Source organism: Bison bison, unplaced genomic scaffold, assembly GCF_000754665.1.
Source record: "Bison bison bison isolate TAMUID 2011002044 unplaced genomic scaffold, Bison_UMD1.0 scf7180017864227, whole genome shotgun sequence".
Lineage (NCBI taxonomy): Eukaryota > Metazoa > Chordata > Mammalia > Artiodactyla > Bovidae > Bison > Bison bison.
Window position 1 is genome coordinate 1828383 of NW_011494799.1, and position 9023 is coordinate 1837405.

At 36.6% G+C, this 9023-nt stretch overlaps 1 long non-coding RNA gene across 1 annotated transcript in view; it reads left to right on the forward strand.

Moving 5' to 3' along the window:
- Window positions 1–9023, forward strand: part of LOC104992881 — a 22317-nt gene that overhangs the window by 11426 nt on the left and 1868 nt on the right. The window contains exon 2 of the long non-coding RNA XR_825763.1: window positions 6883–7040. This is a non-coding gene — a long non-coding RNA (uncharacterized LOC104992881). The remainder of the gene's footprint in view (window positions 1–6882; window positions 7041–9023) is intronic.

Consider the following 9023-nt stretch of genomic DNA (forward strand, 5'->3'; position numbering starts at 1 on the left):
TTGTGATGTGAGAGTTGGACCATAAGAAAGCGGAGCACAGAAGAATTGATGCTTTTGAACTGTGGTGTTGGAGAAGACTCTTGAGAGTCCCTTGGACTGCAAGGAGATCCAACCAGTCAATCCTAAAGGAAATCAGTCCTGAATATTCATTGGAAGGGCTGATGCTGAAGCTGAAACTCCAATACTTTGGCCACCTGATGCGAAGAGCTGACTCATCTGAAAAGACCCTTATGCTGGGAAAGATTGAAGGCAGGAGGTGAAGGGGATGATAGAGGATGGGATGTCAGATAGAGTCACTGACTGAATGGACATGAGTTTGAGTAAGCTCTGGGAGTTGGTGAGGAACAGGGAAGCCTGCCATGCTGCAGTCCATGGGGTCTCAGAGTTGGACATGACTGAGCAACTAAACTGAACTGAACTGAATGAATAAGGACCTACTGTATAGCACAGGTAAATACCTCCATATCGTGTAATAACCTATAAAAGAGGATGTAAAAAAAGAATATATATATGTATACATGTAAAACTGAATCACTTTGGTGGGCACTTGAAACTAACACAACATTGTGAATCAACCATTGTGAATCAACTAGATTTCAATAAAATTAAAAATAAAAATTAACATAAAATACCAAAAAATTAGAAAATTAGAAGAAATATAATATAAACTTTAAACTTATTAAGTACATTTTATTTTAGATTCATTATCTTTACATCTTTCATTTTGCTGCTAACTGGTTTGGGAAGCTTACTTCTTACCTGCGGGAAGTAAGCGTCCCTTTAGTATACTTTCTGAGAAATAATGTCATTGAAATGTGAAAGAATATTCAGGTGAATTTGATGGAAATTTCTGATTGTGTGCTATTTTTCTAAAAAAAAGGTGATAATTTTTTAAATGAATAATGGTAATTATCAAGCTATTTATAGATTAATTGATATGAATTGTTTGGTTATTTCTAATTTCAATGTATGATCAAGTCTTACATGACACATGGAGGAATCATAAATAAAGTCAACACCAAACTAGTGTGAGAGGAGAAAGTGAAAGAGGAGAGTGGAAAAGCTGGCTTAAAACTCAACACTCAAAAAACAAAGATCATGTGATCTGGTCCCATCACTTCATGGCAAATAGATGGGGAAACAATGGAAACAGTGACAGACTTTATTTTCTTGGGCTCTAAAATCACTGTAGATGATAACTGCAGCCATGAAATTAAAAGATACTTGCTCCTTGGAAGGAAAGCTATGGCCAACCTAGACAGCATATTAAAAAGCAGAGACATTACTTTGCCAACAAAGGTCCATCTAGTCAAAGCTATGTTTTTTCCAGTAGTCATGTATGGATGTGAGAGCTGGACCATAAAGAAAGCTGAACATCAAAGAATTGATGCTTTTGAACTGTGGTGTTGGAAAAGACTCTTGAGAGTGCCTTGGACTACAAGGAGATCAAACCAGTCAAAACCAAAGGAAATCAGTCCTGAATATTCATTGGAAGGGCTGATGCTGAAGCTGAAGCTCCAATACTTTGGCCACCTGATGTGAAGAGCCGACTTACTGGAGAAGACCCTGATTCTGGGAAAGATAGAAGGCAGAAGGAGATGGGGACGACAGAGAATGAGATGGTTGGATGGCATCACCAACCCAATGGACATGAATTTGAATACAATAATTGTAGTGTTGATATTTAGATTATCTAAATATTGTTTGATTGATCTGTAAAAAATAGTTGTTAGATAAATTAGAAATATAAACTTTATTTTGGGGGAAGATGGATTTTTAAATGACTTAACACCTTCAAAGCACCTGTTTATTAGCAATGACTATGGAACTGCATCTCATTCACTGTAGAACCACAGAGAATCTGAAGTATAAACTTTTGCAGGGGACATTTTTCTTGTCATTCTCAGGGGTACAGCATGGATTTTAAATAATATTCTTAACTTTTTAAGCTGTTTGCACTCTTCACCAATTAATTCCATTTTTTAGCACCATTCCCCCAGCAATTAGTTCTAAGAATGAAATATTTTACCTTATTAACATTTCATTTGACTATCCAGCTTAATTGTTTGAAAACAAATTGAGCATCTCTAGGATGAATTTAACAAATTTTGTCTTTAGAAAACAAAATTATATTCTGATTCCTTGTGATTGTGTCAGTACTAAATTACACTGGAAGTTTTACAATAAGGCATCACCTTCAAGTTGTATATTAAAATATCCTTCCCCAAATAAGTAATCCTTAACTTGTGAATTCATGAGGGAGTTTTGAAGTATTTTTGAAAAATTAGGGAAAAGGGAAGGAGTTCCATCTTTCTGCTTATAACTCCAAAGAGTTAGTCTTGAAAAATCAAAAGGGATTTGTGTAAGATATACCAACGTGCTTATTGGGGTAACCATGTCCTCATCTTACTCTGAAGGAGGATTTCTTTGTTATAACACATCAACCTACAGCCAACCGTTTGGTTATCACAAAAGTACAAGTACTTGAGCAGTCATTGAGATGAGAAAGCCTAATAAAGAATCAACAGAACATTAGATTTTAACACAAACGTGCCCTCCATCACACATGGTAACAGAACGCAGAATGCATTACAGAAGAGCCTTGTCTCTCATGTGATAGGAAGGTGCTGGAAGAGGAAGCACTTTTGCATTTATTCACACCCCAAAATGTTCTGTATCAGGGAATTCACTCCATCAGAGAAGAACGATTGCTATCCTCATTTGTGTTTGAAACATGAAAACAACATAACAGCTGCATACTGCATTGAATAAGGAAGATCCACATGCATTTAAATCACTTATATCTTACTTTTTTTATGATGCAGTTGTGAATTATGTTCCTTTTGCATCTGTAATTAGAGGGCAGAACAGATGGCGAAGGCTTCGTTTAAAGTGATGTGTCCATTAAAATAACCTATGCTGCCAAATGATTGTTCACTATAACAGGGTATTCATTCACTGTGGCAGGCACTTTGCTGTACTGAAATATGTTGCAAAGGCCCCTGGACTATACATGACGCTTATTATTTTTAAGGGCTTTCCAATAAAAGGGTTCACTGTAGCACAGCTAGCTTTGTACCTCATTTATCTTGTGAGCATATGTTTTACTATATTGTTCTAATTAAAAAGTGACCTTGTATATAATGATCAGAACTCAGTGCTGAAAATGATTCATATAGGAGCTGGGGATACGAGAAGACAGTCCAAGCCATATTAAACCGGGCAGTGAGGCAAGGGGGCGGGGCAATCTCTTCTTGCGCGTTACTTGGAGATGATTTTTAAAGAGGAAAAAAAAAAATAAACACAGGAAGAAAAGGGTAAAAAAGTCATCATAAGATTTGGTTCAAAGATGCTCGTATGAAGTTTAATTATTTTACATCTGGCCAAAGCATACTGACTTCTGTGTCATTCAAAGCTATGAAAGATGCACTTTGTTTTGCTTTGCTTTGCTTGGTTAAGATTGTCGGAACTTTTTGGCATATCAGAGTCTGGTCAGCCATAATAATAAATACTATTGAAATTTCAGATTTTTCAGCTTCTGAGGGCAAAAAAGAGCTTTCAAATACGACTTCACAGAATTCCCCAAATTTTACAAAATAGTTATTATAATTTCTGCATTATGAAGCAAAAAACAGTTTCAAAGAGATTAGGAGAGCAGCCTGACTCATCCACTGGTAAAAACATTTAAAAAGAAAGTTTTGAAAACAATAGGAAAAAAACATTGAAAACAACAGATGAAAACATAAATAACTTCTTTATGTAATTTATGGAGAAAACATTTTCTAGGTAAAAATTGGTGAAAAAAGTCAAAAGCACATGTTACAAATTTCACAAACGAAATAAAAGTACACACATCTAACTGAAGAAATTGTTTGTAACCAGTATGAAAGGAACTGTCCATCTTGATATGTGAAGAACTCACACAAATCAATAAGGAAATACTGAGACTCAATAGGAACATACCACAATGTAAAGTATCTGTTTACAGCATAAAATACAAATAGTTTACAGATAGCTTACAGCAGCAAATACAAATTGCTAATTAAAATAAAAAATATGTTCAACTTAATTTGCAATCAAACTCTTTTAAAATAAATAACAAGAAGTACTATTTTCAACTAATATTAGGAAGCCTTTTAAAATGTTCATGCCCACTTCTTGGGAAGTTTCGGAAAGGTCTTTGTGGTGATGCTAATTTGAGTCAGAAAGATATTTCTGAAAAGTGTTTGAATAATTTAGGTCAGAAATATTTTTTTAAAAATGTGTGCATTTTATCTATTACTTCTACAAGTCAATGCTAAGGGATCAAGCAGAAATGTGGCAAAATTTTGTGCATTTGGATTTCAATTATAATGTTATTTATTTAGTTTTTAAAAATCTCCTAATTATCAATACCCTGGTAATAGTTTGTAAAGTTTTAATATTTTCATCCCCAAACACTGTAGCATTAAAAATAATGTGCTTAAAATCTGAGTTCTGTTTGCATTCAAGGAAGAAATCTTGCCATCAGGGATTTATTTCAAAATTCATTGTGAAAATTCACTTCTGGCAGACCGAATTTCATCTCTCAGGGAGGCTTTTCTTAATTTTGACTAATCAATAAGAGATTCTCATACTTTGGCAGTTTTTCTCTACCTGCTTTTTTGCGAGTACTTAATAGTCTGTAAATACCATTTAAGAAGCACCAAGGGAGTACACCATTAAGAGGAAATCTTCAGGGAACCCTTTCGTAGACAGAAAGTCTTTGAATAATACAAATATTTACTCCTAAATAACTTTTATTGGTTTTAACATTTATTTTAAAATCCTTTAGGTGGAGCTTCCAGTCATCATGAGTATTTTTATTTCAGAAAAAAAAACAACAACAATCACTCCCTTTTTTATCTGAGTTCTTGTTTCCCCAACTTCTTTAGTAAACTTGGATTTGGCTCTATAATAAGAGGATGGGCTGAGGATGTGGAGAGCTTCTGAATAACAGTGTCTGCTCTTCAGATTCTTTGAATTTGCATTTATGGAATCTGCCAACATTTTGATGGGCATTCCCAATCTGGTGTGGAGCTGAGAGGTGAAGTAGCCAGCACAAGTGAAATTAAGCAGCTTCGCCAGGACTTTACATCCTTCTGGGAGGAACTTAGACATAGCCACAGGCTCAGCATTCCCATGGAAACACTGGAAAATCACCACCACTCCCTGCCGCCAGGAGTGGGGAAACGGAGGTCCACCCCCAGACCTCCTACCTAACTCTAGGTCATCTCCCGATGTCTCAGAATGTCCCAGTGTGAACTGAGATGATAATTAGCACCTGGTCCATAGGATAATCAAGAAGATTAAGGCAAGGGTGATGTGGAAATGATTTTCAGTCTTGCACGGGGAAATCAAGCACTTACCACATTATATGCGTTTTGATTGCTTTCTTGTCAGACTCTATTCTGGGCTGGAAAATTCTACAGAGCAGGTGCAAAGTCTCCTTCCCTTCTCCTTCCCCAGAGCTTACTCCAGACCCTGCCACAGAGTCCTTGTTTTATAAATTTGTGTTTTTGTTTTTGTTTTCTTTTCACTGGACTGACACATAAAGGAGTAGTTTCTGAGTGGAATGTGATTGTATTTTAAACTCCTTGGAAGATGCCCATATATTCCAAGGATCACTAGTTCTGCCAGAGCTTCTGTTAGTTTTATTTATCAGTATCTCTTCCATCATTGTTAACTACTTCACACAAGGCCCTGAACAAAATTTAAAGATATTTTACCTGTCTGTTAGAATCTTAGAATCTAGTTTCTTCATTGCACAATATGATTATTCAGTAATAAAGATATTAAGAATTGGACATTCAAGATTCATTCAGACTTCTCACAATGGCAAAATATTCCAGACCTATACTTTCTTGATTTGAAATGGAATCAGGGCAGGAAAAAGTTACAGGACTAATATAAAATAAGGAATAGCTGAATATACATTAAAATATGATTGCCAAACATACCAAGAGAAAATGGTTCTTTGGTGTTTTTTATTATGAAAGCTCAATTTTAAAATATCAATATTTTATGCTTTAATTTTTGACCTCTGACCAAGCTATTTGTCATTTTTGGAATAGTGTTCTGCAACCACTACTTACATGCTTTTCATTGTGAAATGGGTCTTTGGTGATCATTCTTTTTCATGGAGTGCATCTATCTTTCTCAGTTAAGATTTTCGGCTTTTACTTCCCCAAAGGTTACATCTATAATAATTGTGTTACCCTACCTGCCAGTGGTCATTTCTCAATTATTCTAACTCAACTATTTGTGGTTTCCAGTAGAAGTATGCTTCTCATTTCTTCCCATACACGGATGCTTGTTTCATGAATGCCTGTGGTTTATTTCCTCTTCTCCAGAAAATTAAGAGGCCATAGATCAGAGGAAAAAATGCTAATTTAAAGGCCAGGCATGGCATGGTTGAAAGCTTCACATGGTTTAGAATGCTATGAGTCCTTCAAAGAATTTCTTGAGTCTATGCAGTTTTTAATTCATTAAGGTCAGTCCAAGAATATTTGATCTAACTGCCCATCCAGGTAAGCTCTGTGTGTGTGTGTGTGTATGCATGCTCACTGAGGCTTGGTGAGACTTTAAATATTGTTAATTCTTTTTTTTTTTAAATTTTGTATTAGAGTATAGTTGATTTACAAAGTTGCTTTAATTTCAGGTGTACGCAAAGTAGATCAGTTGTACATATACATATATCCATTGTTTTTCAGATTCTTTTCCCATATGGGTTATTAAAGAATAATGAATAGAGTTCCCTGTGCTATACAGTAGGTCCTTTTTAGTTATCTATTTTATGTACAGTAGTGTGAGCTTTGTTAATTCTGATTGTGAAGCAAGGTGATCACTGACATGTTCTTACAGGGGACAGTTTTCCAGTTTTGAAGAGACCTGTTGGGATAAACACATTCAAGATAATAGCGCTGGGACAGGACAAAAGCCACTTCATTGTAAAAATGCCTTCAACCTGAAACATTCTGATGGACCTGTGCACGAACAATGGACACACACTGCCTAATGTGGTATGTAAAGATAGCAATAACCCTTAATGGCGACTGTAAAATGAAGCATTATGTTAGCCAGTAGAAAGGAAAATGCAAATTGATTCCCTTTTTGTTTAGACGTAAGTGCTTATCAAGGTTAGTAGGTATTCAAGGTCTGTGACACCAGAATAATTTGTTTGATTATAATACATGGAAAAAGAGAGTGCTTCGGGCTTTCTGAGTGACTCGGATGGCCAGAGAAAATTCTACAGTCTGGGCTCTTAACAATCTCATTTCAACATAGCTCCGACTCTATCTCATAGACAGAAAGGAGGTTCAGAACCAAACCTTTTTAAAGTGAGATGATGGTGTTATAGATGAAAGCTAGTAATATTTTTTCCTTGGAGAGAATATAGAATTGAAATTTGCATTTTGATTTGAAGGATTTTAGGATTGCCTAATAGACAAAGGCTTTCCAAGTTCATTATCTCAGGCTCCTGGACACTAGCAAGATGTTCCCTGTTGACTGTTCCCTGTCACAGGGGCTCAGTGGACAGCAGACATTATGATATGTGTGAGTTTGGCCGGAGCACAAACCACACCCAACCCAACTGCCAGGTCTCTCTATACTAAATCTAAGTCTATGGGACTCTTTTATTCTGGTCTGGTCACCAAGGTAACAGCTTAATTTTTGCATGCTGTCACACAGTGACACCTATTGTTTGATACAGCAATTTTTGGCAATGCCTTCATACATTTCTACCCAGATGGTAGCTCAGGAAGAGGGAAGGTGAGAGGGCAGAAGGAATCATATTGATGGAAAAAGCTTTTCATTTGAAATGCTGAGCCACAGTGAGAGCTACTGAATGTCTTCCCTGGGTACAAGTGATCTCTCATAGCTAGGCTAATTTACAGAGATCATGACAATGGTAAATATGGCGGCTCAGAATTTCCTTTCAGCTGTTAAGTAGATGCAAAATGCATTTCAAACACATGAATTCTTTAACACATGAATGAACAGATAAAACCAGCTCCATATAAATGAACTTAAACACAGAAATGGATATAGCTCTCTAATTCTTAAGTAGGATTTGGTATTTGGATCTTCCTTCTAGTGGGTTACTGAGTGAAATAATTTTAATGAAAAAAATTAGCCTTTGATTCAGTGGGTTGGTGAATTATGGACATAACTAGTTAGTTACCATTCTGGGGAATTGTGTGAGTGCAATACCTGGAACAATTACTGCCCCCCTCCCCCCACCACCTTGGGAATAGATCGCTGTCTGTCAAGGGAAAATCTCCCAGATAAATAATAAAACACTAAAAATGAAATCGACTGTATTAGTGGTCTTTGCTTTGCAAATCAGCAGAAAATAACTTGAGCTAGCTTATTCAAAAAAGGGTATTCATATGAAGGATACTGAAGTTGTCATGAAAGGGCTGAATTAAGTGGTGTTAGAAAGCATGGAAACATTGATATTGAGGTCCGGATCTTCCTTCTTGAGATCTATCATTAGTGAACTCAGTTCCCAGGAATTCTCTGTTACAATAAACTCATGTAAGAAGGAAGCTGATTGGCCCAGCTTGGGCCAGAGATCTAATTACTCTGCATATGGTAGTCGGAGAAGCAGGGTTGTAAAACTTGCACATGACCCACCACTAAGGGGCCTTTCTGCGGAGTAGCGGGAGAGTCAGAAGAAAGGGAAAAGTGTGAGTTGGATAGACACCACCAAACATGTCAATTATAATGGTAAAATAACAAAGGTTTTTGTTTTCAGCAAATAGTGATCTCATTTGAGAGACAGCGACTCTGAGTCTAGAATAAACTACAGGTACCATAGCATGGGGTTTCCCCTGGTGGCTCAGTGGTAAAAGTACCTGCTTGCCAATGCAGGAGATGCAGGTTCAGTCTCTGTGTCAGGAAAATTCCCTGGAGAAGGAAATGGCAACCCACTTCAGTATTCTTGCTTGGGAAATCCCATGGACAGAGGAGCCTTGAGGGCTTTGGTCCATGGAGTCGCA